Source organism: Pseudophryne corroboree, chromosome 11 (assembly GCF_028390025.1).
Source record: "Pseudophryne corroboree isolate aPseCor3 chromosome 11, aPseCor3.hap2, whole genome shotgun sequence".
In the NCBI taxonomy this organism is placed as follows: Eukaryota; Metazoa; Chordata; class Amphibia; order Anura; family Myobatrachidae; genus Pseudophryne; species Pseudophryne corroboree.
In genome coordinates this window covers 294,808,117-294,834,859 of record NC_086454.1, presented here as the reverse complement: position 1 = coordinate 294,834,859, position 26,743 = coordinate 294,808,117, and the positions used below count along the sequence as shown (strand labels likewise).

General features: G+C 49.2%; 1 protein-coding gene across 3 annotated transcripts in view; it reads right to left on the bottom strand.

Annotated features, from left to right (window-relative positions):
* The window catches only part of PMFBP1 (polyamine modulated factor 1 binding protein 1), a 326,347-nt gene extending 307,847 nt beyond the window's left edge, over window positions 1-18,500 (bottom strand). For 2 of the 3 annotated variants that reach the window (XM_063945469.1, XM_063945471.1), the window contains exons 1-2: window positions 18,171-18,500; window positions 14,615-14,715 (exon numbers count right to left, since the gene is read on the bottom strand). The gene's annotated coding sequence lies outside the window, so the exon portion shown is untranslated. The remainder of the gene's footprint in view (window positions 1-14,614; window positions 14,716-18,170) is intronic. The other variant, XM_063945470.1, reaches the window with a different exon arrangement.
* Window positions 18,501-26,743: the final 8,243 nt, after the last annotated feature.

Sequence of the window (26,743 nt, the reverse complement as noted above, 5' to 3'; positions counted from 1 at the left end):
GAAGAGATGCTGTGTGATGGGGGAAGACTGTTAAGGCATACCATACTATCCCTTTAAACCAGGACACTCATGGATCACACAGGTTCTGTGGCTGATTACAGCCAGGTGAAATGCACGCTTGAATTAAGCCAGCCACAGAACCTGTGTAATTCATGTGTCCCAGTTTAAAAGGGATAGTATAGCAAGCCTGAGACTGTTCCCTCTACACCTCAAAGTGTCTCTACAGCAGGGCTGGCCAAACCGGTCCTCGAGATCTACCAACAGTTCATGTTTTCTAGGCCTCCTGGAGATCTGTAGAATTGTCAGTTAGGAATGAATGCAGCACATCTTAATTAGTAATGACTACACCTGTGCTCTTGCAAGGTGGGCTGGAAAATGTGAACCGTTGGTAGATCTCGAGGACTGGTTTGGCCAGCCCTGCTCTACAGGATAGACTTACTATACTATCCCTTTAAACCGAGATACTAATGATTTACACAGGTTCGGTGGCTGACTTCAATCCTGCATTTCACCTTGTTTTAATCAGCCGCAGAACCTGTGTAATTAATGTGTGTCCCGGTTTAAAGGGATGGTATGATAAGCCTACTACAGGAGCAATTCTGAGATTATTACAACTACAGTTTTCCAACTTTTCCAACAGCACTTTTCAGAATAATTTGACCATACTCTAAGTCTAATGGGCCCTACACACTTATCGATTACACTGAAAGATATGAACGATCTCGTTCATTAATGAACAAGATATCGTTCATATCTTTCAGTGTGTATGCGCCAACGATTAACGATGCGCGGCCCCGCGCTGGTTCATCGTTGGTGGCGGCTCGTTTATACATGCAAGCCAATGTGGACAATCTCGTCTTTATTAGCATGCAGGGTGATGGGGCCGGGGGGGAGTGAAGAAACTTCACTCCCCCAATCACCTTCCCCCCTGCCGCTAGGGCGTCCGTTGGCCTTAGGACTCCTCGCCCGGCAATCGGCAGGTGTGTAGGGCCCATAAGCCATATGGAGAAAACTATATACATGTCAATAGCATGTATATTTTGAAAACATAACATGCCTCCATACTATCTATATGTGCAGCATCTGTTATTCTGAATGACGATCTTTCTGGGTTAGAGGTTGTTTTAGAACACAGGTTCTCAAACTCGGTCCTCAGGACCCCACACAGTACATGTTTTGCAGGTCTCCTCACAGAATTGCAAGTGAAATAATTAGCTCTACCTGTGGACCTTTTAAAATGGGTCAGTGAGTAATTAATACACCTGTGCACCTGCTGGGTTACCTGCAAAACATGCACTGTGTGGGGTCCTGAGGACCGAGTTTGAGAACCCCTGTTTTAGAATATGCAGTAAAAATAATTGTTGCGATAATCTGTCTTGTGGTGTTGTGTAAAGGTCTGGCACTTATGTGCACCGTGCAAGAAAATGAAATATAAATATATTTACCAGTCACAAAAGCAACATGTGTGTTTGAGCAACAGACTTTTTATGACAAATACAAAATAGAAGGTTACACCATATTTACAGTAAGCCTGCAAGACAGATTACATATGTTTTACCAGCAGACAGGATCTCGGCTTTCAGTATTGTCAAAGTCGAAAAATATTGCAGAACACACAGCACGTATAAACTGCACACACATGCCCACTGCGCGTGCACTTGTTCTGCAGTGCGTGCACATGTATGCACTTTGCGTATAGTCGCTCCTGCGGGCCTGCGCTTCGGCGCGTGGTATGGGTATTTACGGCAGAGTTTGTGTACGCATGGAGGGCCATCAGAACACATTACATATTTAATCCAAATAGTGCACAATGTACACATAGTCTCCTTGCACCACATCAGAAAGTTATAGCTGTTTAAATGGTTGCAGAACAAAGGGATTCACCTTTACAGGATAAGAGGGGACAGACTAAGGTTATAAGGTGGTATTTGGTATCCAGCTGTAGGGTATTTTAAGGGAAACATTCCGGTGTTGGTCTGCGGAAGATCGCATGTTCCTGCGGATAGTTATGTGCAGAAGTAGAATATAGATATAAACTGTATTTACTGTATATTATGTATGCGGCGGGAATCCAGAGGAGACCACCCACAAGAACGGTTGAGAAAGACATCGCCTACCTTTTCAAATCAACCTATGACCTCTCCTGTACTGTAAAAGTGCATCCCTGTGTCCAATGGACAAAGGGATTACAGTATCCATTGTATTGCTTTTGGAAGACTTGTATAAATAAAGCCTGCTACAGGCCGGCCAAACACAAGACACAACGTTATCTATTTGATTACGGAGGACTGGACCAGGAAGCGCACGCGAATATTCTCACGTATGTACATTGACTGTAGCCATTATTCTGTTATATATATTGTCTTGTATTGTAGTGTATAATTTGTATTGTAAACCCCCTTTCAGAAATAATCCACTGTGGTGTCGGAACCCAGCGGTAAACTCACAATTGGTGTCATGTGCTCATTGCCCTGCTAAGGTTTAAAGTGTATTATTACTATTATTGCATAGCATTGCTGTAGAAGGTTTAAAGTGCATCTCTGGGTGTGTATGCGCTGCGAGTACTTTGTACCGTCAGCGCGGTGTGTGTACGCAAAGTCTGTACACTACGGAACCCTTTTACGCTAATAGCGTAAAAGGTGCGTAGTGTCAATTAAATATAGCGGCCACAGCGGCTAAAGGTTTAAAATGTATTTAAGGTGTGTTTAAGGTATAGCTTTCATTCCTGTAAAGATAATCAGCTTTATCAATTGGGGCATCGTCCGATTTTCCACATTTTTACTGCTTAACAGGTCACAAGCAGACATAATCTATCAGCATAAGGGTGGACGGGGATCCTACGTATCCTTTTCTTGGTCGATGGATATACTGAAAACCCTACTTAATTGCCGATTAAATGGTGTCTGCTCTGTATGGTTTGTAGGGATGCTGGTAAGAACTCGTAAGGTAAGCAGGAACAAAGCTATTTAAAATCTGTGAATTTAATTTTGGCGCCAAATGCGTACACAACAAAAGCGTACACCCATACTCTGTGCACACTCTCCCACATTGTTGCCATAACATTCAGATTACTAGATTCATAATATAAACAAAGGAAGTAAGTGTAAAACACAAACGCAGTCTGGCCTAGTTATAAAGGTTCTGTGACTTTGTGATTCATTTGCTAACGCTGGGCGGAGTCACAACAGTGGGCGGAGTTAGTCAAATGAGTCACAGATCTGGCCAAATCTACAGGAGACTAGGAGCAGAAGCAGATAGTATGGGCATGGCACAGGCAGGGGTGCATACCTCCCAGCTTTCTGCAGGAGCTTTCTTTAGGCAGAAGGAGGGACACACACTCAGCGAAAAGGGGGCGTGGCTTCATGGGAGGGCCCCATTTTCGTCAATGTGGGGGCATGCCCAGTGCTCTGTGAGCTGCTGACATGCCCCCAGGGGCTGATTATGAGTCCGGGGGGGCCAGGGCACTTGAGACAGGGGAGCCCTATCTCATTGCTGTGCCTGCGGTGGGTTGGGGGCGTGGCCTAATCGCGGGATGCGAGGCCACGCCCCCTTATGCAAATTCCGGTTTGTTTGTTTTTAAATGGAATTTTGGCCTCTCAGCTAGGGGTAAATCCAGAGGAGGTGGTCGCTCCCACCTACACACCCGCACAGGCAGAAGAAAGCAGGGAGACTGCTGCCTCCCTGCAACACCACAGACCTGCCAACACGCAGCAGCGTGTGCTGACAGTAGCACAATGCTGCCGTTGTTGCTGGCAGGACAGGGGGGGGGCTTCTGAGCTGGGACAGAGCTACTCGAGCCGGGGGGCCCCCTAAAACTGTGGGGCCAACGGTACGTACCCCCTGCCCCCCCCCCCCTTAATCCGGCTCTGCTGCTGGAACCCCCCCTTAATCCATACCCCCTGATGCCCCCTCTCCCTCTGTCTCCACTATTCACCGCTGCTCTGCTAAGCAGAACAGCGAGTACAGGAGCTTTCCAACTGACCCCCCCGTTACCGCGGGACACTGCAACCCGCGGGTGGGACAGCGGGACAGACCCAAAAAAATGGGACTGTCCCGCGAAAATCGGGACATTTGGGAGGTATGGGGGTGTGTGAGGGGGTATGCCGTACAGACAGACGGGCACCGGCTCACTGTGTGCTTGACCCCCCCCCCCCCCTCTCTGGCGCGGAGGAGCGTCACTTTCTGGCACACTCCACGCTTCTTAGCTGCAGTTTTGTGGGGCACCTGCCGCTGTGCAGGTTCCGTACTGCCTCTGTTATCTCCAGCCCCGGCAACCCCACCGCTAGCTGCAGCGCTGCCACCCACAGTGAGGTGCGCCCAGCTCCTTCACACACTTTAGCCGGCGGGTAACGCTGCAGAAGTCCGAGCTGCTTGCAGGCTCTGACCCCCTCCTCCCTCCAGCCGCAGCATCTCCTGGGGGCTAACCAGTCACTCCCAGTCTCCCCTTACCACAGTGCCCGGCAGCTGCGCGAGGACTGCGGTGTGTGACTGAGGAGGGGGGGAGGGATGCGGACGGGCAGAGGAAGCAGGACTCCAGCCTAAGAGAGTCAGCCATGCCAAGTCTCCACCAGCAGCAGATCCCAACAGGTTGGAGTGGAACAGCAGCAGCCAGCAGCAGTGACTCCGGTTATACACATCTGTCTGTCACCACTGTTTTGTCCCTAATACCAATCTCTCCCGTGCCCTGTGTTCTGTCATGTCCCTGTCACCCCTGGCCTTGCCCTGCCACCCTTATCCTGGCCCTTTCACCCTTATCCTGGCCCTGTCACCCTTATCCTGGCCCTGTCACCCTTATCCTGGCCCTTTCACCCTTATCCTGGCCCTGTCACCCTTATGCTGGCCCTGTTACCCTTATGCTGGCTCTGTTACCCCTGTGCTTGCCCTGTCAACCCTATACTGGCCCTGTCACCCCTGTCCTGTTCCTGCCACCCCTACCCTGGCCTGTCACCCCTATCCTGTCCCTGTCATTTCTGTCCTGTCCCTGTCATTTCTGTCCTGGCCCCGTCACCCCTTTTCTGACCCTGTCACCCCTGTCCTGGCCCCGTCAACCCTGTTCTGACCCTGTCACCCCTGTCCTGGCCCTGTTACTGCATACCCTCCAACTACCTTTTTGGCAGGTACAGTACCCACAGCGCCTCCAGACCTCTCCCCAATGCACCACACCTCCGCACCTTCCCCTCCACCCCTCCCCACAAGCTGTGCCTCCAGACCCCCTACACCACCCGTGGCTCCCACTCCTCCGCCCCTTCACCACCCACAGCACCTCCAGGCCCCCTCCACCATCCACCCCCTTTATATGTCTCCCCCCACATCTGCCCCCCTCCACCCGCAGCATCTGCAGACACCCTCCTCCATCCGTGGTCCCCCCCTCACCAACCCCTCCCCCACCAATGGCACCACCGCACCTGCCCCTCCACCACCAGCAGCACCTCTGGACCTCCTCCCTATGCGCCGCACCACCCGTACCTGCCCCTCCCCTACCCATGGCGCCTGCGGACCCCTACCCCACCCCCGGCACTCCCGCCCCTTCCCATCCCACAGCACCTCCGGAACCCTTCACCCATCCACAACATCCCCACACCTGCCCCTCTCCCACCCATGGCACCCCTGCCCCTCCCCCACCTGCAGTGCCTCCGGACCCCTCCCTAATCTGCATCCCCCACTCCTCTGCCCCTCCCCCACCACCTCCCGACTCTTCCCCATCCGGGCCCCACCCCCACTTCTGCCCCCCCTCCACCTGCAGCATCTACAGACACCATCCGCAGTCCCCCCCGCACCCGCTACATTCTGTACATCGTGCCCTGCAGGTGCTGTTCACGCCGTCGCAAGGGACTGCGCCTCCTTCACCATCGCACGCCCTTTCATTGTGCAATATTTAACCACTAACAAAGGAATGCAGGTAATACTTTATATAATACAAATATTGAACCCCATAAAGGCATGCAAGGGTTAAGGGGGCGTAGCTCCTTGCGACGGTGTGAAGAGTGCCCGTAGGGCGCGATGAAGCACCTAGTAGTTAATATTGCTCACATTTATAGAAATTGTATGATTTGTGCTATTGCGGACGTACGGTTTTGTACACGTGTCTCGGACAAAGTACGGAACAGCACACGCGGCGTAAGCACGGTCGCGTGTTTACGCAAATTGCGTAAGAATACGGTCGCTAAGTACAAATTACATAATAGTTCGTTTAGTTTAAAGGTGGGACAGTAGCCACGCTACAATAACACAAGATTGCCCAGCTTCCAAAGTTTAGTATAAAACCCTTATTTACTGTATTGCCTCTGGGAGTAAAGCTGCTTGTCTGAATGAATGATAATTTTCTGTACAGAAAAACCAAAGTGTAATTGAGTGAGCGAACGCAGGAGCGAGTGGAAATTTGAACCACGGAATTTGGAATCTCAGTGTGTGGTACATCAAGTGAGTGGAGACTTGGTGGCGTGAGGCGGCTGACTCACGTTAATATAAGGTTTAATACGTAAGTCGTGAGGAGACTTACACAGGAGTGTGGTAGGGAATTGTGAAGTGTTGTGACCCATATAGTTTTTTTTTTATACGCTCCGGCTGAGGTTTCGCAGCCTGAAAATCGATTCCAGTGGTCGTACGGCAGATAAGTAACAAGTACCTAGACGCTGTGCGATTGGGCCGCGCGTTTGTGGGTGCGATATATAGCGCAACGTGATATCCTTTTTACGAGCTTTTGCGTAAAATCGCGGTATCATCAGCGCTGTATAGAACATACGCAAGCGTGATTTGTGTATAATAAAGTGCATAGGGAGTTTTCGCTGGTCTCTCTCAGGAAAATCTCCAACGGCCGATACTTTACTGGAAAGGGTAAGTTATTCCTAAAAACTTCCAGTAAATATAGGTCACATAGGGCCCTAAGTTGGGTACATTGCCTTCGCTATCGACAGTGTATGGTAGTACTGGCCAATGTGGGCGGTGAGCGGGTGAAGAGCGCTCGGAGAACTTTCACCGTTACCTTATATTGAGTATTTTGGTGTTTGTGGGAAAAGGCCCACAATTATGGGAGCCAGTTGCTCAAGTAAGGGACGTTTAACCAGGGTTCAGGTTGTAGAGCCGCGGCCCATGGGGTCAGCGGAGTTTAAAGGAAAAAGTATTGAAGACTTTTTGTCTGAATGGGAATGTGTGACTGACAAATATAGGGAACCATTCCCTAAGGTGGGCAGCTTTGAACCAGAGGTACTGCAGAATGTAAGCAGTAAAATATGTCTTTAAAAATCCAGAAAACTAAGGATTAGACATAATGATTGTTTAAAATTATGGAAACAGGAGGGGGATATGCAGAGAGAACAAATTCGCAAAACAGGTTCAAAACCTAGCGGTAATGAGAACACAAACACACCAGTGTTGACACAGGTCGAAGGGGAAGAGATGGCTACAGTCAATGATATATCCGTAAATGATAGTAGTATGCAAAAACAATGTATTAACCCTAATTTTTGCAAGATGTATCCTGTTTTTAAGTCTTTTCCAGGTTATAGGTCACAGGAAGATGAAGGATCCAGCCAAACCGCAGCTCTCCTCCAAGCAGTCACTTTGCAGGACAATCAGGTGGGGTCTGTCCAACCAGGTAGTGCAGTAACAATATTCCCCAATGAAAGAACTAGTGAGGTCACAGCTACCGGTAAGTGTGAGACGGCTCATTGCACAGAGACAACAACACCTCACAGTAAACAAATCAGGAATGGAATGGTAGAATTACACCCTGTCTTGGGAACAGTAACTCCCAATGGGGGAACCGATAGTCAGGGAGTAGTCCTCACCAGGAATAATGCAATGTATTGCCCGTGGCCCAGAGATGAGCTGCGATCAATCATTTCAGAATTCCCCGACCCTCGGAAGGATTTAGCTAGATGTCAGAAATTTATCAGAGATCTGGGTAATGCGTATGAACCGACAAACAAACACTGGCGGATACTTTTGAAAGCGTGCCTATCCCCTAATATTGACACCCAAAAATGTATCACTGATTGTAGATTAGAGTCGGATAGTCTTATGACTGACAAACACAATCAGGAGAACTTAGAGCAAATTAACAGGCAACTAGAGTTGTATTTCCCCACAACTGTTAAGTGAAGAAGAATTTTCTCCATAAAGCAGAGGGAAAATGAAATGACATCTGAATATTTCCATCGGGCCCTGCAAATAATGGATAGATACATGGGGGTATCGGATACAGGGAACGATACGAATTACAGGGAGGTGGCTGTCTCTGTGCTAATGGACGGACTCGATAAGACAGTAAGGGACAGAGTACAAACATCTTTGCCTAATTGGAGAGGGGTCACAGTAGCTTGCCTTAGAGAGTGCGCAATTGTACACCACAAAAATATTGTTAGGCGTAGAAAACAACAGGAGGAAAGGCTGAGGATTGAAAGTATACAGGCTCTTACACAGTGGCGGTTCTTGCCACGGGCAAGCAGGACTTTTGCCCGGGGCGCCGCCTTCCGGAGGGCGCTGGCGCCATCCGGAGGGCGCCGCACCGTGGCAAGATCCGCCACTGCTGCCCGCTGTGTCCCCCGTCCGCCTCCGCTGCCCGCTGCCGTCCCCGTCCTCGGCGCCTCCTGTGAAGGGAACTAGACGCTATGCGTCTAGTTTCCCTTCGTGGAGAGTAACTGCTGAGCGGTGCGCGATGACGTCATCGCGCACCGCACAGCAAAGGTCCTCTCCACGAAGGGAACTAGACGCATAGCGTCTAGTTTCTCTTCGTGGAGAGGACCTTTTGCTGTGCGGTGCGCGATGACGTCATCGCGCACCGCTCAGCATTCAAGCGGCGCTTTCAATGTACAGGGGGCGTGACTCACCACGCCCCCTGTATTAGGCCATGCCCCTTTCCTGCCCGGGGCGCTCTGCGCCCTTGAACCGGCCCTGCTCTTACACCAAAGTCTCATCAGCCTAAACCCCAGACCCCTGCTGTTTGGAAAAGACCGAGAACATGCTACATTTGTAGGAAGGAAGGGCATTTTGCCAGAGATTGTAGGTATAGTAGAACACATAGCCAATATAGACCCCTAGACAGAGAAAACAAGCCACGTTATTAAACACATAGACGGGATCAAGGGACATATAGTAAGGAATCACGATACAGTATAGAAACACACAGATTCGGTTAATGGGAAGAACAGAATAAATGCAACTTTACCCTTTTGGCAGAACTTACTGGGGTTAGGAGGCCTCTAAACTTCTGCTTCTCTCTCTAGCAGAAGTGACCTCTAAGTAACTTAACAGGAGTTTTGTTAGAGATGGTAAACATATTGAGTGCTCCCACCCAGGAAGCACAAAATATGTTAGATACCCACGAAGACTAATGTTGCATTTCACTGTTTTAGATGCATGTCCATCACAGGTAGAGGAAATTATCTCAAAGATACCGGGTTCCCTATGAATTTAGAATGGACAGGACACTGGATTGATAGCTGGGATAGTCCCAGTAGAGATATAACACACATAGAATTTTTTTTAGGGGAACAGACCGATTAGGGAATCATTCCCCGTAGTGCCCAATCCAGATGTCAAACTTTGTAAAATCTTCTTTGCCTCTACAAACTTATCTGTTACTAAACTCTGTGATTTGTTTTCAAAGTTTCCTCTTCATCTCTTAAGTTCACCGACAGGATAACAGTTCAAACGTCACATGCCTACTCGGTCTTTTTAGAGTTCTGCCCAAACCCAGTATATCTCACCAGCATAGGGACAGCAGTATCAGTGTGCCTGGTCATGCACAAAGGGTGGAGAATGGGAATACTGGTGAAGGGAGACTGTGCATAGATACCGATATACATGATGGTGTGACAACCTGATGGTGAACGCAAATCTGACAAATTTTCTTTTTATTATTTCCCCTCTCTTTTCACTTTCCACAGATGGTTTACTTCACACAACTGATAATACACAACAGTTAAACACATTGAAATGCAATATTTATGTTCCCTACAGAAAGGTCGCTGACCCGGAGAGAACTCGTGACAAAGAGCAGAGTGTAGAGAACATCGTATCACTGGAGCGTCTGTTTCGGGAAAGCTGAGAGGCAGGACTGTTGAGACGGCACCTGAGTGCGGAGAACAACAAGACCAGAGGCGGTTGTCGCACCAGTTTTTCTTTTTTTTTACTCCATCTCCCCCTACCCTCCTTCTCTTCTTCTCTTTCTCCCTTCTCTTCCTTTAACAAGATGGACCTACCCCAAGAGACTGCGTTTCGGGTTTTCCTGTTAATCCTGTTGTTGACCAGGACAGTCTGTTTCGGTGAGGGTCCCAGAGAGGTCGAGAAAAGATCTGGAATGGGTTCTGATGGCGGGGATGGATTTGTAGAATCTCAAGAGCAACACATCACTCGAGCAAAGGCGAGTATCAGAAAGCGATCTGGTAGTCAGGGAGCTCGGAGGCACTGTGAAGGGTTATTGGCTGAGGAAAATTGCATTTGTAGGAATTGTGAGAACATAGTCGAGGATGGGTGCATCCAGAGATGTCAGTCCAGCCTTAATATCAACATGGACCGTCATCCATTGAGTGATTACCACTCACTAGTGGGTAAGGTCTTAAACCAGACAGAATGCTGGGTGTGCTCACAAGTACCTCAAGGTCAGAGCAAGTCAGGATTAGTACCGTACCCTTTAGCAATAGATGAGGTACTCGAATTACGGGGTGGGAGACCGGTGGACAAGAAATTCAATATTTCTAGGCCCCCTAGTTTGAAGCTCCACCAGTATCATGTAGCTAGATCCTTATTATGTTTCAATATTTCCAATTACCGAAAACCGGGAAATTGGGAAGTGACGTGGAATAACCAGACAATGGCCTTTTCACACAGAGCTGATAGGATACCCATAGACTCTGAACTTGTACGCCAAATAGCCAACAGTGGAAGGTATTTCCGGTATAGGTATACTCGAGGAAGCAAGACCATGTGGGTTGGAGAAGTATCACCAGGGTACTGTGCTCATATCATCCAGCCTGATACTTGTACTGAGCAGATGGGAGAACTAGGGATTGGGTTTTTCACTTGGAAAGTTTGTAATATGGTAATGTCATATTCTGTCCCCTATGTTCTCCCCGATGATGCCTATTTCATATGTGGGAGGAAGGCGTATAAGTGGCTTGCCCCGAACTCAGAGGGATTGTGTTATGTTGGAAGAGTGTTGCCAGAGGTCATGACCATAACCCATGATAAGATGAAAGATGTTCACCGCAGTGCTCAGGCTCCTTATACTCATACTCACTATGAACACATCATCAAGAGACACCTCATAGAGAGGACAGAGCACATAGCCTCTGATTTGATCCACGAATCCACCGGGATTCAATTCCTTCTCGCATTAGACATCACCCGTATTGCCAGAGGAATTATAAATTATAGGTATGTCCATGCGCTAGCGAACTTGATAGATAATATCACTGAGATGTAGGACGACACCTTCAGGTATACGGGAAGGGAGTTACAAGCATACAAGATGGAATTGATCCAGCACAGGATGGTCCTTAATTATATCACAGCCGTGACGGGTGGGTACTGTTTTACTCTGGCAACTCAATATGGTGTGAAGTGCTGTACATATATCACAAACAGCACTGACGACCCCACGGAGATCATCGATCAAAAGATGGACGATATCTTGCAGTTGAAGTGGGAGTTCCGGAGGAGACACAACCTTACCCTGACCGCTGTGGGTAATGAGCTGACCGGCTGGGTCTCATGGTTGAACCCACGAAATTGGTTCTCAGGATTAGGAGAGTGGGCTCAAAATGTTATTATGAGTGTAGGGAAGTTTCTCCTTTGTATCCTGGGAGTCGTCATAATTATTGGCTTGATATTTAGGTGTGTTCGAATTCTGATGCGGCGCAGGCACAGCACAAATTTGATGAGTTTAAGGAGCGAGGGCATTGTCGTAGCAGCAGATTTAATTTACGACCCATCCATAGAGACAGTGTTATGATAAGGATTGCAAATGAATTCCATGGCCTGTTTCTTTCACCCGTTTTTCCTTTGTCTCCCCCTCTGCCCAGATACACCCATCCGGAAAAGACATCAGCCCTACCCAAGAATGTTTATGTAAATGTTATGTGAATGTATTTTAGATATGTGTCTTATCTTCATCTCTACAACCTTCAGTTAATGACACACATAGTCGACAGGTGATATCCACATATATTAGCACTCACATATGTTCCCTCTCCATGTATCATCAACTAAATGTGCACCCCATTTGTTGGAACAAGAAGCCGAAAAGAGCTCGGTAGTGTTTGTCGGCCCACTTACAGACCCTTAATACGGGATAAGAAGGATTTAATGTATACTTCGCAATACCTCGAAGCTTATTTAAAACATATACGGCACGATGATACATGCCCCTCAGACATGGATTCATACATACATGCTTTTTACTATCCCACTAGGTCATACATTTCCCACCTACAACTCTCCTCCGACCATCCAATCGTCTGTAGATATTGTATTGATATTTTTCTGTTTAGTGATTAGATAGTGGCAGTTATTGGTGACTGCCAAAGGGTGGACTGTCAAAGTCGAAAAATATTGCAGAACACACAGCACGTATAAACTGCACACACATGCCCACTGCGCATGCACTTGTTCTGCAGTGCGTGCACATGTACGCACTTTGCGTATGGTCGCTCCCGCGGTCCTGCGCTTCGGCGCGTGGTATGGGTATTTACGGCAGAGTTTGTGTACGCATGGAGGGCCATCAGAACACATTACATATTTAATCCAAATAGTGCACAATGTACACATAGTCTCCTTGCACCACATCAGAAAGTTATAGCTGTTTAAATGGTTGCAGAACAAAGGGATTCACCTTTACAGGATAAGAGGGGACAGAAGGTTATAAGGTGGTATTTGGTATCCAGCTGTAGGGTATTTTAAGGGAAACATTCCGGTGTTGGTCTGCGGAAGATCGCATGTTCCTGCGGATAGTTATGTGCAGAAGCAGAATATAGATATAAACTGTATTTACTGTATATTATGTATGCGGCGGGAATCCAGAGGAGACCACCCACAAGAGCAATTGAGAAAGACATCGCCTACCTTTTCAAATCAACCTATGACCTCTCCTGTACTGTAAAAGTGCATCCCTGTGTCCAATGGACAAAGGGATTACAGTATCCATTGTATTGCTTTTGGAAGACTTGTATAAATAAAGCCTGCTGCAGGCCGGCCAGACACAAGACTCACAACGTTATCTATTTGATTACAGAGGACTGGACCAGGAAGCGCACGCAAATATTCTCACGTATGTACATTGACTGTAGCCATTATTCTGTTATATATATTGTCTTGTATTGTAGTGTATAATTTGTATTGTAAACCCCCTTTCAGAAATAATCCACTGTGGTGTCGGAACCCAGCGGTAAACTCACAATTGGTGTCATGTGCTCATTGCCCTGCTAAGGTTTAAAGTGTATTATTACTATTATTGCATAGCATTGCTGTAGAAGGTTTAAAGTGTATCTCTTGGTGTGTATGCGCTGCGAGTACTTTGTACCGTCAGCATGGCGTGTGTACGCAAAGTCTGTACACTACGGAACCCTTTTACGCTAATAGCGTAAAAGGTGCGTAGTGTCAATTAAATATAGCAGCCACAGCGGCTAAAGGTTTAAAATGTATTTAAGGTGTGTTTAAGGTATAGCTTTCATTCCTGTAAAGATAATCAGCTTTATCAGTATACTGACAGTGGCAACTCGTCTGTCGGAATCCCGGCAGCGAGTGCTCTCGCCACGCTTCAGGCTGGTTATATTCCCACTCGGTTGGTGACGTGGAACCACCAACCGAGTGGGAATACCCAGCGGTGGTTGAGATTCCGTCCGTCTGCATTTTACCGGCTGTTGGGAGTCCGGCATCGGTCTCCTGAACGCTGGGATCCCGACAGCCGGTATTTTAATTGCATCCCTGCAAGACATATACAGAGAGTTCTAAGGCTTCCAGTGCCTGATATATGCTCTGATTGGCTGGGGAGCGCTAGCTTCACATTAACCAACAAGAGACATTCAATTCTTTGTCTGAGCCAACACAATTGAATGCAATTCCCTGGCCAATGGGAAGCTGGTGATGCCCTTCCAATCCTAAAGCAGGCAGTGCTTCATGGAGGAAGCTAGAACCATTCTGGAGGAAGCAAGAACCTACCTACATGTCCCCTCTCAGGCGGCACGCACATGCATGCCCCATCTCACGCGACACCTACCTGCCTGGCCAATGGGAAACTGACGATACCCTTCCAATCCTAAAGCAGGCTGTGCGCCATACATCATGGAGGAAGCAAGAACCTACTTCCATGCCCAGTCTCATGCAGCACCTACCTGCATGCATGCCCCCTCTTACACGGCACCTACCTATCTGCATGATTGAACCCTCTCACGCGGCACCTACCTGCCTGGCCAATGTGAAGCTGATGATCCCCTTCCAATCCTAAAACAGGCTGTGCGCCATACTTCATGGAGGAAGCAAGAACCATCCAGGAGAAAGCAATAACCTACCTGCATGCCCCCTCTCATGCGGCACCCATCTGATTGCACCCTCTCACGCGGCGCCTACCTACATGCACCATATCACGCCATACACACAGAATCACTTATGTTCTCACCATTCCTTACGCAAGCATCTCCAATCTCATCCCCTCACTGTCTCTGGCTCATTCCGGTACATCCTAACCCGCTGTGCAGCCCGCGGCCAGTGTTGCCAACTCTAAAATAAAATAAAAAACAAACAAACAAGAAACTGAGTGAAAAACAAGCGCAGCAACAGCGTCTTCAATCCTGCTCCTCTCTCCACCCTGCTCCTCTCTCCACACGCACTTCCTCACTCCTGCTCCTCTCTCCACACGCACTTCCTCACTCCTCCTCCTCTCTCCACACGCACTTCCTCACTCCTCCTCCTCTCTCCACACGCACTTCCTCACTCCTCCTCCTCTCTCCACACGCACTTCCTCACTCCTCCTCCTCTCTCCACACGCACTTCCTCACTCCTCCTCCTCTCTCCACACGCACTTCCTCACTCCTGCTCCTCTCTCCACACGCACTTCTTCACTCCTCCTCCTCTCTCCACACGCACTTCTTCACTCCTCCTCCTCTCTCCACACGCACTTCCTCACTCCTGCTCCTCTCTCCACACGCACTTCCTCACTCCTGCTCCTCTCTCCACACGCACTTCCTCACTCCTGCTCCTCTCTCCACACGCACTTCCTCACTCCTGCTCCTCTCTCCACACGCACTTCCTCACTCCTGCTCCTCTCTCCACACGCACTTCCTCACTCCTCCTCCTCTCTCCACACACACTTCCTCACTCCTCCTCCTCTCTCCACACGCACTTCCTCACTCCTGCTCCTCTCTCCACACGCACTTCCTCACTCCTGCTCCTCTCTCCACACGCACTTCCTCACTCCTGCTCCTCTCTCCACACGCACTTCCTCACTCCTGCTCCTCTCTCCACACGCACTTCCTCACTCCTGCTCCTCTCTCCACACGCACTTCCTCACTCCTGCTCCTCTCTCCACACGCACTTCCTCACTCCTGCTCCTCTCTCCACACGCACTTCCTCACTCCTGCTCCTCTCTCCACACGCACTTCCTCACTCCTGCTCCTCTCTCCACCCTGCTCCTCTCTCCACACGCACTTCTTCACTTCTGCTCCTCTCTCCACACGCACTTCCTCACTCCTCCTCCTCCTCCTCTCTCCACACGCACTTCCTCACTCCTCCTCCTCCTCTCTCCACACGCACTTCTTCACTTCTTCTCCTCCTCTCTCCACACGCACTTCCTCACTCCTCTTCCTCCTCTATCCACACGCACTTCCTTACTCCTCCTCCTCCTCTCTCCACACGCACTTCCTCACTCCTCCTCCTCTCTCCACACGCACTTCCTCACTCCTCCTCCTCTCTCCACACGCACTTCCTCACTCCTGCTCCTCTCCACCCTGCTCCTCTCTCCACACGCACTTCTTCACTCCTGCTCCTCTCTCCACACGCACTTCCTCACTCCTCCTCCTCTCTCCACACGCACTTCCTCACTCCTCCTCCTCCTCTCTCCACACGCACTTCCTCACTCCTCCTCCTCTCTCCACACGCACTTCCTCACTCCTCCTCCTCCTCCTCTCTCCACACGCACTTCCTCACTCCTCCTCCTCCTCTCTCCACACGCACTTCTTCACTCCTCCTCCTCCTCCTCCTCCTCCTCTCTCCACACGCACTTCCTCACTCCTCTTCCTCCTCTATCCACACGCACTTCCTTACTCCTCCTCTCTCCACACGCACTTCCTCACTCCTCCTCCTCTCTCCACACGCACTTCCTCACTCCTCCTCCTCTCTCCACACGCACTTCCTCACTCCTCCTCCTCTCTCCTCCTCCTCCTCTCTCCACACGCACTTCCTCACTCCTCCTCCTCTCTCCACACGCACTTCCTCACTCCTCCTCCTCTCTCCACACGCACTTCCTCACTCCTCCTCCTCTCTCCACACGCACTTCCTCACTCCTCCTCTCTCCACACGCACTTCCTCACTCCTCCTCCTCTCTCCACACGCACTTCCTCACTCCTCCTCCTCTCTCCACACGCACTTCCTCACTCCTCCTCCTCTCTCCACACGCACTTCCTCACTCCTCCTCCTCTCTCCACACGCACTTCCTCACTCCTCCTCCTCTCTCCACACGCACTTCCTCACTCCTCCTCCTCTCTCCACACGCACTTCCTCACTCCTCCTCCTCTCTCCACACGCACTTCCTCACTCCTCCTCCTCTCTCCACACGCACTTCCTCACTCCTCCTCCTCTCTCCACACGCACTTCCTCACTCCTGCTCCTCTCTCCACACGCACTTCCTCACTCCTCCTCCTCTCTCCACATGCACTTCCCCACTCCTCCTCCTCTCTCCACACATATACTTCCTCACTCCTCCTCCTCTCTCCACACGCACTACCTCACTCCTGCTCCTCTCTCCACACCCACTTCCTCACTCCTCCTCCTCTCTCCACATGCACTTCCTCACTCCTCCTCCTCTCTCTCCACACGCACTTCCTCACTCCTCCTCCTCTCTCCACACACACTTCCTCACTCCTGCCCATCCCTCCACACGCACTTCCTCACTCCTCCTCCTCTCTCTCCACACGCACTTCCTCACTCCTCCTCCTCTCTCCACACGCACTTCCTCACTCCTGCTCCTCTCTCCACACGCACTTCCTCACTCCTGCTCCTCTCTCCACATGCACTTCCTCACTCCTCCTCTCTCCACACGCACTTCCTCACTCCTCCTCCTCTCTCCACACACACTTCCTCACTCCTGCCCATCTCTCTGTGCACAAACAGGCTGGTTCTTCCACACCTCTCCTTTCCCTTCTGGCTCTAAACTGTCCAAACCATGTCCTCCATTATGAGCTTAGCCTGACCAGGGCCTGAAGGAGTTAATACAGTCAGTGAGAGAGAGGCTGCCTAAAGCTGGCCATGCACCTGAAGATTGATTGTCAAATCTGGCTGGTTGGAATGAAAACCTGGTAATGTATGCGAGCAAATGACAGTTTACCATTTGCTCCAAAATGCCGGCAAAATGACAAAAAACGGTTGTTTATTTTTGTCTGCTTTTCAGTGTTTGGGAGCACATGGTCATTGTCTTTTGCTCCCATACATTAGTAGGTGTTCATTCCAACCATCCAGATTTGACAATCAATCTTCAGGTGCATGGCCAGTTTTAGGCAGTCTCTCTCTCACTGATTGTATTAACTCCTTCAGGCCCTGAAGCCCAGTCTAGTGCAGTGGTTAGAGCTCCATAGTAAAGCAGGACAATGCAATGTATTACAGGACTAGGCATTTTCTCTAAAACATAAAATAAATAAATAAATATATATATATATATATATATATATATATATATATATATATATATATATACACACACGCACACATACATACACAAATCCCTTTCTCTGGTCTGAAATGGAGTACCCCACAGCTATAGGTGGGATGCCGCACACACACATCCCCATCTTCACATAATAAGCTCCCCTGCAGTTCACACTAAATGATAATCCCCCTGTTATTTTATTACACTATTATAAACTGCCCTAACATGTACCCAGCGAACCCACCTCCCCTCCATGCACCCCATACATGCTCTATTTACACCCTGTTAACCCCATCCTCTCCAGTTCACACTTTACCTGTGCTGAATCTTCTTTCCTGCAATGATGACTCCTCCACTGCTGCTTTAATGCAAATGTAAAAACTAAAAAGAAAGAAGAAAAAAAAAGCCCAATTCCACTTGTTATAAGCAGAGTTGACAACACTGCATGCTGCTGGAGACTGACAGGAAACCCCACCAACCGCTTTGCATCTCCCACCCCCTCTCTGATCGCAGTCGCCAATCAGAACGCAGCCTCAGAGTGACTCTTCCGGAAGTTGGGGGGGAAACTCTGGTTGCTTAGGAGACGGCTTCTCTTTCAGTAACATTCCTGATGTGTAGACTGGCAAATCAGGAACAAGTATGTGGGAGTGACAGGAGCACTGTCCATTCAGGGTGATCTATAGAGGGTTGGTGGGGAGGTCATGAAAGCGTCTTTTGGTTACCAGGGAGACTTACTCTGCTGCTGCTTCTTGTCGGTTTAAACGGTTGCAGGGAGGGTGTGTAACGTGGTAAAGAATGAATAATACACAGTACACACAGTCATTTAGGAGCCTAGCTGAGTGACTGTAATCCCGCTTAACAGACAAGCAGCACATAGGAGGGTTAAAACTGGGTCATGGGCATTTAAGAAAGCAGGGGGCCAGTGTGCAAGGTTTTTTTCTCATACGTCCTAGGACCTAGAGGATGCTGGTGTCCACATCAGTACCATGGGGTATAGACGGTTCCGCAGGAGCCATGGGAGCTTTAAGGGGGAGATTCAAATGTTTGAAAAGTCAGTTGGGAATCTAATAGACAGGAAAAAACAGACATCCAACCAACTTTTCAAACATTTTAATTTCACCCTAAGACATACTTGCCTACCCTCCTGTAATGGCTGGGAGACTCACGAAAAACGGGTGACCCTCCCGGCCCCCCGGAAGAGAAGGCAAGTCTCCCGATATCCGCGGGTCACCCCCTGCCCACCGCCCACTTAACGAGTAAAGTGGGCGGTCCGGGCAGGCGATGACGCGATTCTTGTTGAATCGAGTCATCGTAACCACGCCCCCTGCTGTATAATGCCGGTAATCGCGGCATTACACAGTGGGCGGGGCTTAAATGATGCGGTCCAGAAGCCACGCCCCATCCCACCTCTGGTCTGCCTCTGGCCCGCCCCCCTGTCACATCACCTCACTGCCCGCCCCTCCTGCTGAGCCGACGGGCTGCTCTCTCCCGGAGAGAGCAGCCCAGAAGTCGGCAACTATGCCCTAAGACTTTTTCAGAGTGTGAACTGGCTCCTCCCGCTATGCTCCTCCTCCAGACCTCAGTTTAGAAAATATGCCCAGGCAGACTGGTCACACTCTAGTGGAGCTCTACTGAGTTTCACTAAAAGACTTTATGTTAGGTTTTTTATTTTCAGGGAGACTGCTGGCAACAGTCTCCCTGCTTCGTGGGACTTAGGGCATAGTTACCTACTTTGCTGCCTCCTCCTCCGGGAGGAGGCAGCGTTATAGGTGTATGGGGGACGTGGCCGGCACAGGATAGGCGGTCCGGGGGTGTGGCCTGCAGCAGGATGGGCGGTCCGGGGGCGTAACATCAGGGTCACGTCTTTGTGACTCTGCCCCCCGCTGTGCCGAGAAACGAGCCGCTGCATAGTGGGGGGCGGAGCTACGATTACACGATTCAGCGCGAATTACGTCATCGGACCCCCTCGGGCCGCCCGCTTGTTCTCTGCTGCAGGCGGCTGAGGGGGAAAGAGGGAGGCTTTCCCACCTTTGACTTAGGGGGAAGTAGTAGGAACCAACTTCCTAAAGAGTTTCATGGCTCTGCTTCTTGCTGGCAGGACACCATTAGCTCCTGAAGGGTACTGAACACTAGCTGCAGCTATGCGCTCATTCCCGCAGGACGCCGTCACCCCCCTAACAGAGCCAGAAGTCAGAAGACAGGTGAGTAGTACCAGAGATCTGCAAGAGGGACCTCCATTCATTGTGACGGCTCAAGTTAGCGTGCATCGGGCGGGAACGCAGCACGAACACGCTATCCATTACACAGCGCACAGAAGGGTGCAAAGCGCAGGGGGGGGGGGGGGCCTGGGCAACATGAAACCTACTCTTAGACTGCCAAAAGTAGCATATTATGCTGTGGAACAATCCTGCACCCCTGCCAGTATAAATATTTTGGTGAAAAATTCTAAGGGAGAAACGCGCCATTACAGGTGGCGGGGCTTTCTCCTCAGTCAGCCAGCACACTGCTCAGCGCCATTTTCTCCAAGCAGAGCAGCAGGCAAAGAAACGCTGGTCCTCCTCCACTTCTGAACCAAGTATCAGGGTGCAAATAAGGGGGAGCACAACGTAAATTGATGCTTAATTATACATGTTTGGCATTATAAAAGCGCTACAGGTCTTTGTGTACATTTTACATTACACAGGGATTTAGTCATTGGCGCTGAGTTGTGAACTGGCAAGTCCCTTTCTGTGTCCTTCTGACAGATTTTACTGTGGGTCTGTCCCCTATAAGTCCGGGTGTGTCTGTGGTGCGTTTGTACACACGTGTGACATGTCTGAGGCAGGGAGCTCTTCCCCCGAGGGAGCCATTTTAGGGACATGGAGTTGTAATGTGGTGGCGCTGCCGGAACACCACGAGCCTGAATGGGTGAAAGAATTACGTGATAGTGTGAATCATATCAGTAAGAGATTGGATAAGTCTGAGTCTCATGCAGAAACCTGGAGAAGATCAGTGTAAGATGTGATTTTCCATAGTTCTGCCTTTTCATCCACAGGGGACCCCTCTGGGTCACATAAAAGGTCATTTGCACATGTAGTACAAACTGATACCAACACGGACTCTGATTCCTGTGTCGACACTAGTGATTCCAGGGGAATAGATCCTAAATTAGCGAAAAACATTCAATACATGATTGTGGCTATAAAGGAGGTCTTGGAAGTTAAGGAGCCCCCTCCTTTACCTCAGGAGAAGTCTTACTTTAATAAATAAAAGAAAATTAATGTAACTTTCCCTCCTTCTCATGAGCTAAACAGTCTCTTTGAGGGAGTCTGGGCAAATCCTGAAAAGAAATTTCAGATTCCTAAAAGAATTCAGGTAGCTTACCTGTTCCCGGCAGAGGACAGGAAAAGGTGGGAGTCACCCCCCATTTTAGACAGTGACCTGTCACGTTTAACTAAAAAGGTGATTCTTCCTGCACCTGGGACGGCTTCACTAAAGGAGCCGGCAGACCGCAAGTTGGAGACTACGTTAAAATCTATTTATGTGGCAAATGGGACACTACTCAGGCCTACCATTGCCTGTGCGTGGGTGAGTAGTGCTATTGAAAAGTGGTCAGACAACGTGTCATCAGAAATTGACACGATAGAGACGAGATACTCCTAACACTAGGTCATATCAAAGACGCTGCTGCGTACATGTTAGAAGCCATGAAAGATATTGGTCTCTTGGGATCAAGAGCCGCTACCATGACAGTCTCAGCACGAAGGGCGTTGTGGATCTGCCAATGGAATGCTGACGCAGATTCCAAAAGGAATATGGAGGCTCTCCTGTACAAAGGTGAGGCTTTGTTTGGAGAGGGGCTGGATGCTTTAGTTTCTGCAGCTACAGCAGGTAAGTCGACATTCTTGCCTTATGCTCCTGCACCGGCGAAAAAGACATCATCTCACATGTAGTCCTTTCGACCCAATAAATACAAAAAGGGTAAAGGTTCCCCTTTCTTTGCGGGTAGAGGAAGGGGAAAAGGAAAAAAAAGTCCACTGTGTCTCCAGGATCACAGGAACAGAAATCAACCTCTGTGTCTGCCAAATCTTCAGCATGACGCTGGGGCTCCCTTGCGGGAGTCCGCTCAAGTGGGGGCACGTCTGAAACTCTTCAGACACATCTGAGTTCAATCTGGCCTGGACCCGTGGGTCGTACAAATAGTGTCCCAAGGGTACAAACTGGAGTTTCAAGACATTCCCCCATGCCGATTTTTCAAATCGACCTTACCAGCTTCTGTCCCGGACAGGGAAGTAGTAGCAGCAGCAATACAAAAATTGTGTTAGGATCAAGTCATTGTCCTGGTTCCCTTATTACAACAGTGAGAAGGGTTTTATTCAAGCCTATTTGTAGTTCCAAAGCCAGATGGCTTGGTAAGACAGATTCTAAACCTGAAAAATCTGAATCTCTACCTGCAAAGGTACAAGTTCAAGATGGAATCTCTGAGGGCAGTGATTTCCAGTCTGGAGGAGGGGGAATTCATGGTGTCAGTGGACATAAAATATGCCTACTTACATGTTCCCATTTATCCTCCACATCAAGCTTAACTGAGATTCGCAGTGCAGGATTGTCATTACCAATTTCAGACGTTGCAGTTCAGTCTCTCCACGGCTCCGAGGGTGTTCACCAAGGTGATGGCGGAAATGATGGTCCTCCTTCGATCTCAAGGAGTCAATATACTCCGTTACCTGGATGATGTCCTGATAAAGGCGCGGTCCATGTAAAGGTTGGTGCACAACATTGCACTTTCCCTGACAGTTCTTCAACATCACTGTTGGATCATAAATTTTCCAAAGTCACAATTGGAACCAACGACAAGATTGGCCTTTCTGGGGATGATACTGGACCCAGAAGTACAAAGGGTATTTCTTCCAGTAGAAAAGGCTCTAGAAATCCAGAGAATGGTCAAACAAATTCTGAAACCAACAAGAGTGTCGATTCATCAATGCATTTGGTTGTTGTGAGAGATGGTAGCAGCCTACGAGGCCATACAGTTTGGCCGATTCCATGCCAGAGTATTCCAGTGGGACCTATTGGACAAGTGGTCCGGATCCCATCTGCACATGCATCAAAGGATAATCCTGTTATCCAAAGACAGAATTTCACTCCTGTGGAGGATACACAGTTCTCACCTCCTAGAGTGACGCAGGTTCGGGATTTAAGACTGGATCCTGGTGACCACGGATGCAAGTCTCCGAGGCTGGGGAGCGGTCACACAGGGGGAAAGCTTCCAAGGAAGATGGTCAAGTCAAGAAACTTGTCTCCACATAAATGTTCTGGAATTGAGAGCCATTTACAACGGCCTTCTACAAGCGGTGCATCTTCTTCAAGATCAACCTGTACAGATCCAGTCGGACAATGTAACAGCAGTAGCATACATAAACCTTCAGGGCGGAACGAAAAGCAGAGCGGCAATGGCAGAGGTGTCAAAGATACTCCTCTGGGCAGAAAGACATGCAAAAGCTCTGTCGGCAATTTTCATTCCGGGAGTGGACAACTGGGAAGCAGACTTCCTCAGCAGACACGATCTCCATCCAGGACAATGGGGCCTCCACCAAGAAGTCTTTGCAGAGGTGACAGGTCATTGGGGAGTGCCTCAAGTAGACATGATGGCATCTCGTCTCAACAAGAAGCTTCAGAGATATTGTTCCAGGTCGAGAGACCCTCAAGCAATAGCAGTGAATGCACTAGTAACCCAGTGGGTGTTTCGGTCGATATAAGTCTTCCCTCCGCTTCCACTCATTCCAAAAGTTCTCAAACTCATATGAAGAAGAACAGGTGTTCGAGCAATCCTCATTGTCCCAGACTGGCCGAGGAGGGCTTCGTATCCAGATCTTCAGGAGTTGCTCATAGAAGATCCCCAGCCTTTTCCTCTTCGCGAGGACCAGCTGCAGCAGGGGCCGTGCGTGTATCAAGACATACCGCCGCTACGTTTGACGGCAATGCTGTTGAGCGCCGGATCCTAGCCCGAAAGGGTATTCCCAAGGAAGTCATTCCTACTCTTATTCAGGCCAGGAAGGGAGTAACGTCTAAACATTACCACTGTATTTGAAGAAAATATGTGTCTTGGTGTGAAACCAAGAAGCCTCCAAGGGAAGAGTTTCAGTTAGGACGTTTTCTCCATTTTCTCCAGGCGGGTGTGGATGCAGGCCTACGATTGGGTTCGATCAAGGTCCAGATTTCGGCCTTGTCAGTTTTCTTTCAGAAACAATTGGCCTCCTTTCCAGAAGTTCAGACGTTCGTGAAAGGGGTTCTGCACCTCCAACCTCCATTTGTGCCTCCTGTGGCACCATGGGACCTTAATGTGGTGTTGCAGTTCCTTCAATCGGATTGGTTTGAACCTCTACAGGAGATAGAGTTGAAGTTCCTCACTTGGAAAGTGGTCATGCTGTTGGCCTTGGCATCCGCAAGGCGGGTGTCTGAGTTAGGGACCTTGTCTCACAAGAGCCCTTATTTGGTCTTCCATGAAGATAGGGCTGAACTAAGAACTAGTCAGCACTTTCTTCCAAAGGTGGTTTCTTCTTTCCATATAAACCAACCTATTGTGGTGCCAGTGGCTACTGACACCTTCGCTGGATGTGGTCAGGGCTTTGAGAATCTATGTCGCAAGAACGGCTCGGATACGGAAAACAGAGGCTCTGTTTGTCCTGTATGCTCCCAACAAGATTGGGTGTCCTGCTTCTAAGCAGACTATTGCGCGCTGGATCAGAGGTACGATTTAGCATGCTCATTCCACGGCAGGATTGCCGGTACCGAATTCGGTGAATGCCCATTCTACTAGAAAGGTGGGCTCATCCTGGGCGGCTGCCCGGGGGGGTCTCGGCATTACAACTTTGCCGAGCATCTACTTGGTCAGGGGCAAACACGTTTGAAGTTTTACAAGTTTGACACCTTGGCCGATGAGGACCTCAAGTTTGGTCAATCGGTGCTGCAGGGTCATCCGCACTCTCCCGCCCATACTGGAGCTTTGGTATAATCCCATGGTACTGAAGTGGACATCAGCATCCTCTAGGACGTATGAGAAAACAGGATTTTAATACCTACCGGTAAATCCTTTTCTCCTAGTCCGTAGAGGATGCTGGGCACCCGACCCAGTGCGTACTTTACCTGCAGTTGTTATTTTGTTAAAAATGTTTTCAGCACGGTTGCTGTAATGTTCATGCCTGTTGGCATGTGTTTTGTTGAAAGCCATGTGTGCTGCATGGTTGAAGTGTGAGCTGGTATGAATCTCACCATTAACTTAAAAGTAAATCCTTTTCTCGAAATGTCCGTCTCCCTGGGCACAGTTCCTATACTGAGGTCTGGAGAAGGGGAATAGACGGAGGAGTCAGTTCACACTCTGAAAAAGTCTTAAAGTGCCCATGGCTCCTGCGGAACTGTCTACGGACTAGGAGAAAAGGTTTTTCCAGTAGGTATTAAAATCCTGTTTTTTTGCGGGGACCCTTCCCCACCCCCTCACCCCTGAATATAGGGCACGTGTGGAAGATAGGAAAGACTCTGGTACAGTAAAGGTGAGTACACATGTGACGATTGAACATCGGGACCCGTCAGCGGAGTCGGCATCGTCAAGTGCATACACACTCGCCGATGCCGGCGGCGACTAACAATGGAGAGACGGTTGCGGGGGCCATGCTGCATTTCGGCTGCATTGCATCACTAGCGACAGCCTCAAGGGGGGTACTCACGGAGAGATCCATGCTTAAAATCTAAGCAATCTGACTAGATTGCTTAGATTTAAAGCACAGATTACTCGTGTGTACCCCCCCCCCCCCCCCCCACAGCGATAGCCGCGCATCGCTCTTGCCGGTGCTAGATTGGCCTGCATGCTAGCTCAATCTAGCACGTCGCTCATTTCACCCGCTGGGTGAGATGAGCGCCCCCCCCCCGTCCTCCCCCGCATCGCTCAGCACACATCTCTCCTGTGTATAGGGCCCTTCAGATCTTCTTGCATGTACAAAAGATCTGAGGCTGTCGCTAGCGACCCGCAGCTGCGTGCATCGGCATTGTTTTCTTGCATACACACGGAGCTATGTAGACGGTTGATCGTTCCGTTCGATGGGGAACGCCCACATAATTTGTTCCATCGTTCCATGTGTATGCACCTTAACTGCAATTCCTTAAGAATGCAGGCCCTCCAACATGACCTCTTCCATCAGGTACATAGCACTTCCCTCACAGTTTATGATTGCAGCCACCAGAGCCGGCCCTAACCAATATGATGCCCTAGGCAAGATTTTGTCTGGTGCCCCCTAGGACCACCGCTGGTTCTGCCTCTGACCTGGCACCTCTTTCCCATTACCATCACCCCTCACCCATAGCAGTCCTTGTACCCCCTATATTTTAAATAGGAACAGTTCACACATTTGACGCACAGCCCAAAAAGGGGCATCTTCTTGCTGGGAAGGGGCATGGCCACACAATAGTAACCCCAATTCCAATTACGCCACACAGTACTGCAACTTTATTCATATTTTATCTTGCAATAGTGTCCATAATTCATATTACATCGCACAGAAGTATCACTTTACCTTATAAACGTTACTCCTCACAGTAGAGCCCCTTATTCACATTACATCACACTGAATTGCTCATTATTCACATTAGACGTCACAGTAGTGTCCTTTCTACATGCAACGCCACATAGTAGAGCACCTTATACACATAATGCCACACATTAGTAATGCATTTATACACAATTCCACACAGTAATGCCCCTTACACATATGAGACACATTAATGTCCTTATAAACATAATGCAGCTTACACATTATGACAACCTTTATTAATGCCCTTTTACACATAATGTCCCTTACACATATGCCGCACATTATTAATGCCCTTATACACATATTGACACACATAGTGCCCCCT